The sequence below is a fragment of the Ostrea edulis genome, chromosome 2 (assembly GCF_947568905.1).
Source record: "Ostrea edulis chromosome 2, xbOstEdul1.1, whole genome shotgun sequence".
Classification (NCBI taxonomy): domain Eukaryota; kingdom Metazoa; phylum Mollusca; class Bivalvia; order Ostreida; family Ostreidae; genus Ostrea; species Ostrea edulis.
Genome location: NC_079165.1, coordinates 49,256,801 through 49,264,568, shown reverse-complemented (window position 1 = coordinate 49,264,568; position 7,768 = coordinate 49,256,801). Strand labels below are relative to the sequence as shown.

General features: G+C 35.6%; 1 protein-coding gene across 1 annotated transcript in view; it reads left to right on the top strand.

The window, feature by feature from the left end:
• Positions 1-7,768, top strand: part of LOC125679488 (heterogeneous nuclear ribonucleoprotein L-like) — a 140,399-nt gene that overhangs the window by 21,328 nt on the left and 111,303 nt on the right. The gene's annotated exons all lie outside the window — the stretch shown is intronic.

Here is a 7,768-nt window from a genome sequence, read left to right as displayed (position 1 = left end):
GGGGCCACAATAGGGGGTCAAAGTTTTACATACAAATATATAGGGAAAATCTTTAAAAATCTTCTTCTCAAGAACCATTGAGCCAGAAAAGCTGAGATTTATATGAAAGCTTCCTTATATAATGCAGATTCTAAATTGTTAAAATCATGGCCCCGGGGGGGTCGGATGGGGCCACAATAGGGGATCAAAGTTTTACATACAAATATATAGGGAAAATCTTTAAAAATCTTCTTCTCAAGAACCACTGAGCCAGAAAAACTGAGATTTATATGAAAGCTTCCTTATATAATGCAGATTCTAAATTGTTAAAATCATGGCCCCCGGGGATCGGATGGGGCCACAATAGGGGGTCAAAGTTTTTTTGTTTGTTTTTTTTTTCTTGTTTTTTTTGTTGTTGATATAGTGCAGATTCAAGTTTGTTAAAATCATGGACCCCGGGGATTGGATGGGGCCTCAAGGGGGGGGGGGGGCATCAAAGTTTTACATACAAATTCATAGGAAAAATCTTTTAAAATCTTCTTCTCAAGAACCACTGAGCCAGAAAAGCTGAGGTTTATATGAAAGCTTCCTGATATAGTGCAGATTATAAATTGTTAAGATCATGGCCCCCGGGGGTCGGATGGGGCCACAATAGCGGGTCAAAGTTTTACATACAAATACATGTATATAGTTAAAATCTTTTAAAATCTTCTTCCCAGAACCACTAAGCCAGAAAAGCTGATATTTATATGAAAGCTTTCTGATATAGTGCAGATTCTGGTTTGTTAAAATCATGCCCCCCTGGAGTAGGATGGGGCCACAATAGGGGATCAAAGTTTTACATACAAATATATAGGGAAAATCTTTAAAAATCTTCTTCTCAAGAACCATTGGGCCAAAGAAGTTCACGTTTACATGAAAGCTTTCTGACATAGTGTAGATTCAAGTTTGCAAAAACCATGGCCTCCAGGGGTAGGTTTGGGGCCATAATATGGACAACGGTTTTACATGCAAATAGATATGGAAAATCTTCTTATATGGACCAAGGTGACTCAGGTGAGCGATGTGGCCCATGGGCCTCTTATTCAATTTTGTCAGGTGTTAAAAGACCTTCAAGGTTTATTTCCATGTTCCTGTGCTTTTAAATCTTTTTGTTTTGCCTTGAGGGCTTCTCTGCACTGAGCAAATTTGAAGCTAGTAATTAACGAATATTGATAACGGTGACATTTTAAGTGCCTTTCGAAACTCCCTAACATCCCTCTAAGAGTTGAGGGCTTATATTCTTCACTCGATCTGGTTCACAATGAAGTTTGCCAACAGAGGGTCCAGCTCAATGGGGGGAGGGGGGGGGGGATATCATGAATTTCTCGACTCCCCTACCATTTGCACCCTCCATGATTTATTAGGCCTATTTATTTTTTGCAGAAGATTTTTGTTTACATTTTAAAAGTAGTGATGTTCGCAGTGTAGTAATACACAATGTAAGACAGAAAAATCTCACATGGCTGTCTCACACTGGTGATAATGTGAGAATAGTTAGTAATATTTAAAAGTGTAAGTTACAGGTCTTTCAGTTGTCTTCAAAATGGAGATTATATATTGTTGCAGCAGACATTGGCATTTTAAAGAACCCTAGCTGTTACGGCCCTGAGCGCCAAATTTAGGTCAAAATTTGTGCCACTTCACCTACAATTGGTGATGTCACAATAAGAGTGAAAAAATTCTAATGAACGAAAACAAAAACGATCAAAATAAGCTAACATGTGCTTATCTATGAACGTATTTTACTGTATGCAGGGATGAAATAGCATACTGAATTATGAGCCCAAAATTGACCAATTTTCAATAATCTTCTCAAGAACCGCACGTATAAGAAAAACTAAGTGCATAGTGATGTAGAGCAGGAAGGCCTCTACCAAAATTGTAAATTTCATGATCCTTGGGGTAGGGGTTCTGACCCAGGGCAGGTACCAACTTGGTATACAGTGTTTTTGTGTAAAACACTTAGATACCACCTTCTTTAGCACTATTGATACTATATTGAAGCTAAATAGATCTTTAGAAAGAACAGGTAGTCCTTTACCAAAATTGTAAATTTGATGATTCCAGGGGTAGGGGTTGTGGTATCAGGGTGGGGCCAAATCAATGTGTGAACAATTGACATTTTTAACTTCTTCTTGATAACTATCATTCCAAGTCTCTCAAATTTGTTATGAAGCATCTTTGGAGCAAGGGGGACATAATTTGTAAATTTCAGGATTCTTGCACCCTTTGGGCCTTAGGGACGAGGCAAAAACTGCCCAAAATTGACCAAAAAATTTCAAAAAACCCTCTTCTCTAGAACAACACATGTTTATGAAAAACTAAATGCAGTGATGTAGAATGGGAAGGCCTCCACCAAAACTGTAAATTTCATGATCCCCAGGGTAGGGGTTCTTACCCCAGGGCAGGGCCAAACTTACTATATAGTGATTATGTGCAAAAGACTTGAATAACATCTTTAGTGTTATTGATACTAACTTCAAACTAAATACATGTGTAGATATTTAGAAAGAGCAGGTTATCTTTTACCAAAATTGTAAATTGATGATCCTGGGGGTAGGGGTTCTGACCCCCTGGGTAGGGCCAAACTTGTATATGATATTTATATGTAAGTTTGTTGATACTGTATAAAAATCTGAATGCATACTTAGGAATAGCAGAAAAGGATGTAGAAAAAATGGTGAATTTCACAACCCAGGGATTTGACTCTATAGGATGGGTCCATATTAGTCGTATCTTTTGATGTTTTACTGTTAAAGGGACTGATTCAAGATTTTCCTCCAAATTTTGTTTTTGACTTTAAATGATCAAAATCAACAGTCTATATTAGACTTAGAAGGTTTCATTAAACATTAAAGTTATTCATCATGGCAATCTCATTATAGAGAGTTTATTATTTGTTTTGAAAACAAAGATTGAGGTATGTTATTGTTTACGTGGTTTTCAAAATAAATGGATATTGATCCAAGTTTATTATATATATCACATCTGAAGTATACTTTAGGTAAAATGTGTCAGTTAAAAGTTAAAATTTGTGATTGTACTAGATGAAAATGCTATAATGTTTCACAGGTTTGTTTGTTTACATAAAGACTCGAGTCTTTGTTTACATAACACAAAATCAATATTTGCATTCAGATGATCCAAATTTTGGTTGTCAACATTGAATGAGCTATATTTTTATGCCCCCCTTTGAAAAAGAGGGGGCATATTGTTTTGCACCTGTCGGTCGGTCTGTAGACCATGTGTTGTCCGCTCAATATCTTGAGAACCATTCACTTGATGATAATGATATTTCATATGTGGGTTAGTTATGAGTAGAAGAGGATCCTTATTGTTTTTCAGGTCAAAAGGTCAAAGGTCAAGGGTCAATCTACTCTGGACATAGGAATATAATGTCCGCTCAATATCTTGAGAACCCTTTGCTTGAAAGACATCAAACTTGGCACACTGGTACATCCTAAGGAGTAGATGACCCCTATTGATTTTGAGGTCATATGGTCAAAGGTCAAGGGTCAAACTGGGCATAGGAATATACTGACCATTCAATGTCTCGAGAACCCTTTGCTTGACAGACATCAAACTTGGTACGCCAGTACATCTTCAGAAGAAGATGACCCCCATTGATTTTGAGGTCACATGGTCAAAGGTCAAGGGTCAAACTGGACATAGGAATATACTGTCCGTTAAATATCTCGAGAACCCTTTGCTTGACAGACATCAAACTTGATACACTAGTACATCTTCAAGAGAAGATGACCCCTATTGATTTTGAGGTCACAAGGTCAAGGGTCAAACTTGACAGGAATATACTGTCCGTTCAATATTTTAAGAACCCTTCGCTTGACAGACATCAAACTTGGTACACTGGTACATCTTCAGGAGAAAATTACCCCTATTTATTTTGAGGTCACATGTTTAAAGGTCAAGGGTCAAACTAGACATAGGAATATACTGTCCGTTCAATATCTCGAGTACCCTTTGCTTGACAGACATCAAACTTGGCACACTGGTACATCTTCAGGAGAAGATGACACCTATTGATTTTGAGGTCACGTGGTCAAAGATCAAGGGTCAAATTGGACATAGGAATATACTGTCCGTTCAATATCTTGAGAACCCTTTGCTTGACAGACATCAAACTTGGTACACTGGTACATCGTCAGGAGTTGATGACCCCTATTGATTTTTAGGTCACATGGTCAATCCACTCTTGACATAGGAAGATATTGTCTGCTCAATATTTTGAATTGATGATACTACTCTGAATTAAATGATGTGTGTGTGTATAACCATTTTCAATTTTGCACCATGGGGGGCATATGTGTTTTACAAACATCTCTTGTTAATTTTTAACATAAAAAATGAAAAACGTTTCTTTTGAAAAACGTGAACCAGTCCCTTTAAAGGGACTGGTTCACGATTTTTGATAAAAATATTTTTCATTTTTGATGTTCAACATTAAAAATATAACTCATTTAATGTTAACAGCCAAAATTTTTACCTTCTGAATGCAAGAGTGAAAGCAATATTTTAGCCTTAAATCTGTGTTATGTAAACAAAGACTCGAGTCTTTTTATGTAAACAAACAAACAAAGGAAACATTGATTTTGTAATATAATTCATCTTAATTTTGCATAGTAACAAATTTTAACTTTTAGATGACACATTTTACCCCCAAAATGCTTGAAATGTGAAAGAAATAATAAACTTCGATCGATATCCATTTCTTTTGAAAATTTCGTAAACAATAGCATACTGCAATATTTGTTTACAAAACAAATAATAAAATCTCTAAAATGAGCTTCTGTGATGATATATAACCTTAATTTTCATTTGAAATCTTTCAAACACATTAGACAGTAGATTTTGATCATTAAAAGTGAAAAACAAAATTTTGGGTAAAATCGTGAATCAGTCCCTTTAATACTCCTATTATATTATGTAAAGCCTTTCAGTAGTGTAAACACTTTTGAGGGCAGTGAAGTTTTAAGAACACATCTTGTTATACCTCCCCGCAACAAGTTGTGTGTGTGTGGGGGGGGGGGGGGGGTATACTGGAATCGGGTTGTCCGTCTGTCTGTCTGTCCGTCCGTCTGTAGACGCAATGGTTTCCGGGCTCTAAAGCGTTATCCTTTCCACCTACAGTCACCATATCTTACATATGGACTATTCATGGGATGAAGATGTTCCCTATCGATTTTGGGGTCAAAAGGTCAAAGGTCAAGTGCACTGGACATCGAAGTAGCAATATGGTTTCCATTTAAATTCTTTAACGGCTTTTTTCATCGCATGGAGATTCTGTCTTCCTAGATACCTTTTGGATCATAATACTGAAGTTTTACCTATTACCAACACCCTTTGGGAGATTGGGGTAAGCAGGGGGTATTCTTAGTGAGCATTGCTCACAGTACCTCTTGTTTTATACTGTTGCTGAACATTAGAATTTAGTTTAGATATTCAGAACAGGAAATCTGTTGGGAGTAGTGATATTTTTTCCCTAGTACTCAGGTGACCGATAAGGCCTGTGGGCCTCTTGTCTGTTTATAATTTCATTACTCTGTCACATATCAAGCTGAAACTTGCTATGTAGCTTCTTTGTGGACCACCCTAGATCTTATTGCAATTTTGATCCATTTCGACCATTGCCTATCAGGTTATTGAACTTTGTCAGTTTTGAGGAATTATTGCATAGAGAGTACATGATTTATCTGTTTTTCCTTCCATGGTTTTCAAGTGAGGACCTTCTTATTTTACAGAGTATTTGCATGGATATGGAAGATGTGCTGTGTCAAGAATTTTGATTTCCTTCAATTTTTGAGAAAATTAGATTGTTGAACTTGTCAGTTTTGAGGAAATATTGCATTGAGAGTACATGATTTGTATTTTATTTTTCCTTCTACAGTTTTCAAGTGAGGACCTTTTTACTTTACAGAATATTTGTATGGGTGTTGGAAGATGTGCATGTGACAAGGGTTTTGATTTTCTTTAATTGGTTAGGTTGTTGAACTTTGTCATTTTTGAGGAAATATTCAAGTTATGCAAAGAAAGTATGTCACAGCCTGATGATGGCTGATACACTGTACTTCCTAAAGCAAAGTTCTACAAATTATATGGCTTAAGAAAAACACCCTGTGTAAGCATTTTCACGGGCGTATTATCTACCGTCTGCAGTACTCTTGCTGTGGATATTTATGGGAATTTTATTATGTTTTTCGTCTATCGATCATATTTCATTTCATGATGGGATGTTGCTAAAGTGCAGAATGGAAAATGGAAGAGAGAGAGATCAAAACAGGTGCAGAAAAGGGAGAGTCAAAAAGGAGGTCGTTGTTAAAACATGTATTAAAAATGGTAAACCTAATGGCATTTATAAGCTTCTTTGAAATTATTCGGGATAAGATATCTCATGTTTTCAAATAAAGGGATGGAACATTTTATTCCAAAGTTGATCTTGAACAGATTAATAAACTGGAAATTAATACATTTGGTTTGATTTTTCAGCTTTGTCGATTTGATGTTTGCTTATTAAAAGCGATCTTGTAACGAACGCAGCCAACCTATTCACTTTTTGTGTTTGGTTTTATTATCAAATATAGTCAAGAAAATATTTATTTTCGGACGAGGGCACTGAGGGAGAAAATAACTTTTCTTTCACATGTTTATATAGAGTAAGCAATGGAATTTTTATTTCTGTTAAAACAAATTAGCATGAATTCAATTAGAAAAAAAATACCAATGATTTTATTAAAACCTCCTGAAAGTTTTACATGAATATCTTTAACACAAATTGAAAAAAAAAAATTGCATGTGGTACCTTTTCAACAAATGCGGCGGGGCCTGAGAAACCACGAGCTAAGCCTGTTTAGGCCTGAACTCTGTGATACCATAAATATAGAAAGGACGAGAAACAACCTGGTGACCTGGACCGGTAATGTCCTAGTCAAAATAAGCAGGTGAAATTGAGAGAAAGATAACATATATCTGTTATTTTAAGAACCCATGCCTGGGTCAAAACATTGATCTATGCAGGGAGATCAGCAAATTACGCATACCCCTCCTAGTTTCTGATTTTTATTTTTTTTTTAGGTATTTGAAGCGAGTGGGAAGTTTTTTTTTTATATGGGTGCAGAGTTCAACCCCTTTTCTATATTTATGGTATCACAGAGTTTGGGCCCAACAATATTCTTAGAAACATTGAAAAATAAATTTTGGATAGATGTATTCAAATCCTGGCTTATGTTACATGTACATAACCTTAGTAAGAAGTCTGATGTTACTGTTGGACTTTGTTTTAACATGTACTTCTCAAGTGCAACAACATTTCTTATCATCGTTGAGCTACCTCAAAGTATCCCCAAAATGTTACTTTCTGAAAATTTATCAAAGCACAACAGACAAGTTTTCAGTTTAAAGTTCAGGCATTTTTTTTTCAGGTAGACTGCAGCATGTTGCATGAAATACCAATTGTTGTAGATTAAGTTATCTTGAGGATATGATTTGTGACGTTGTTGAATACTAATTAACTTTGGAAGAAGACTTCAAAGCAAATGATTTTCTGTCAGATTGCTTAATATGTAAGGCAACAGTTTTTTAATTTATTGGTTTACGGATTTTTGTTTTAAAAATTAGGGTCGGTCAGGAGGGAAAAAAAAATCAAATAAACATTTTTGATATCTAACGTTTTATTTTCAATAAATCATTAAAATCATTTCGTGAATAAAAATAAACATACCATGTATTAAAT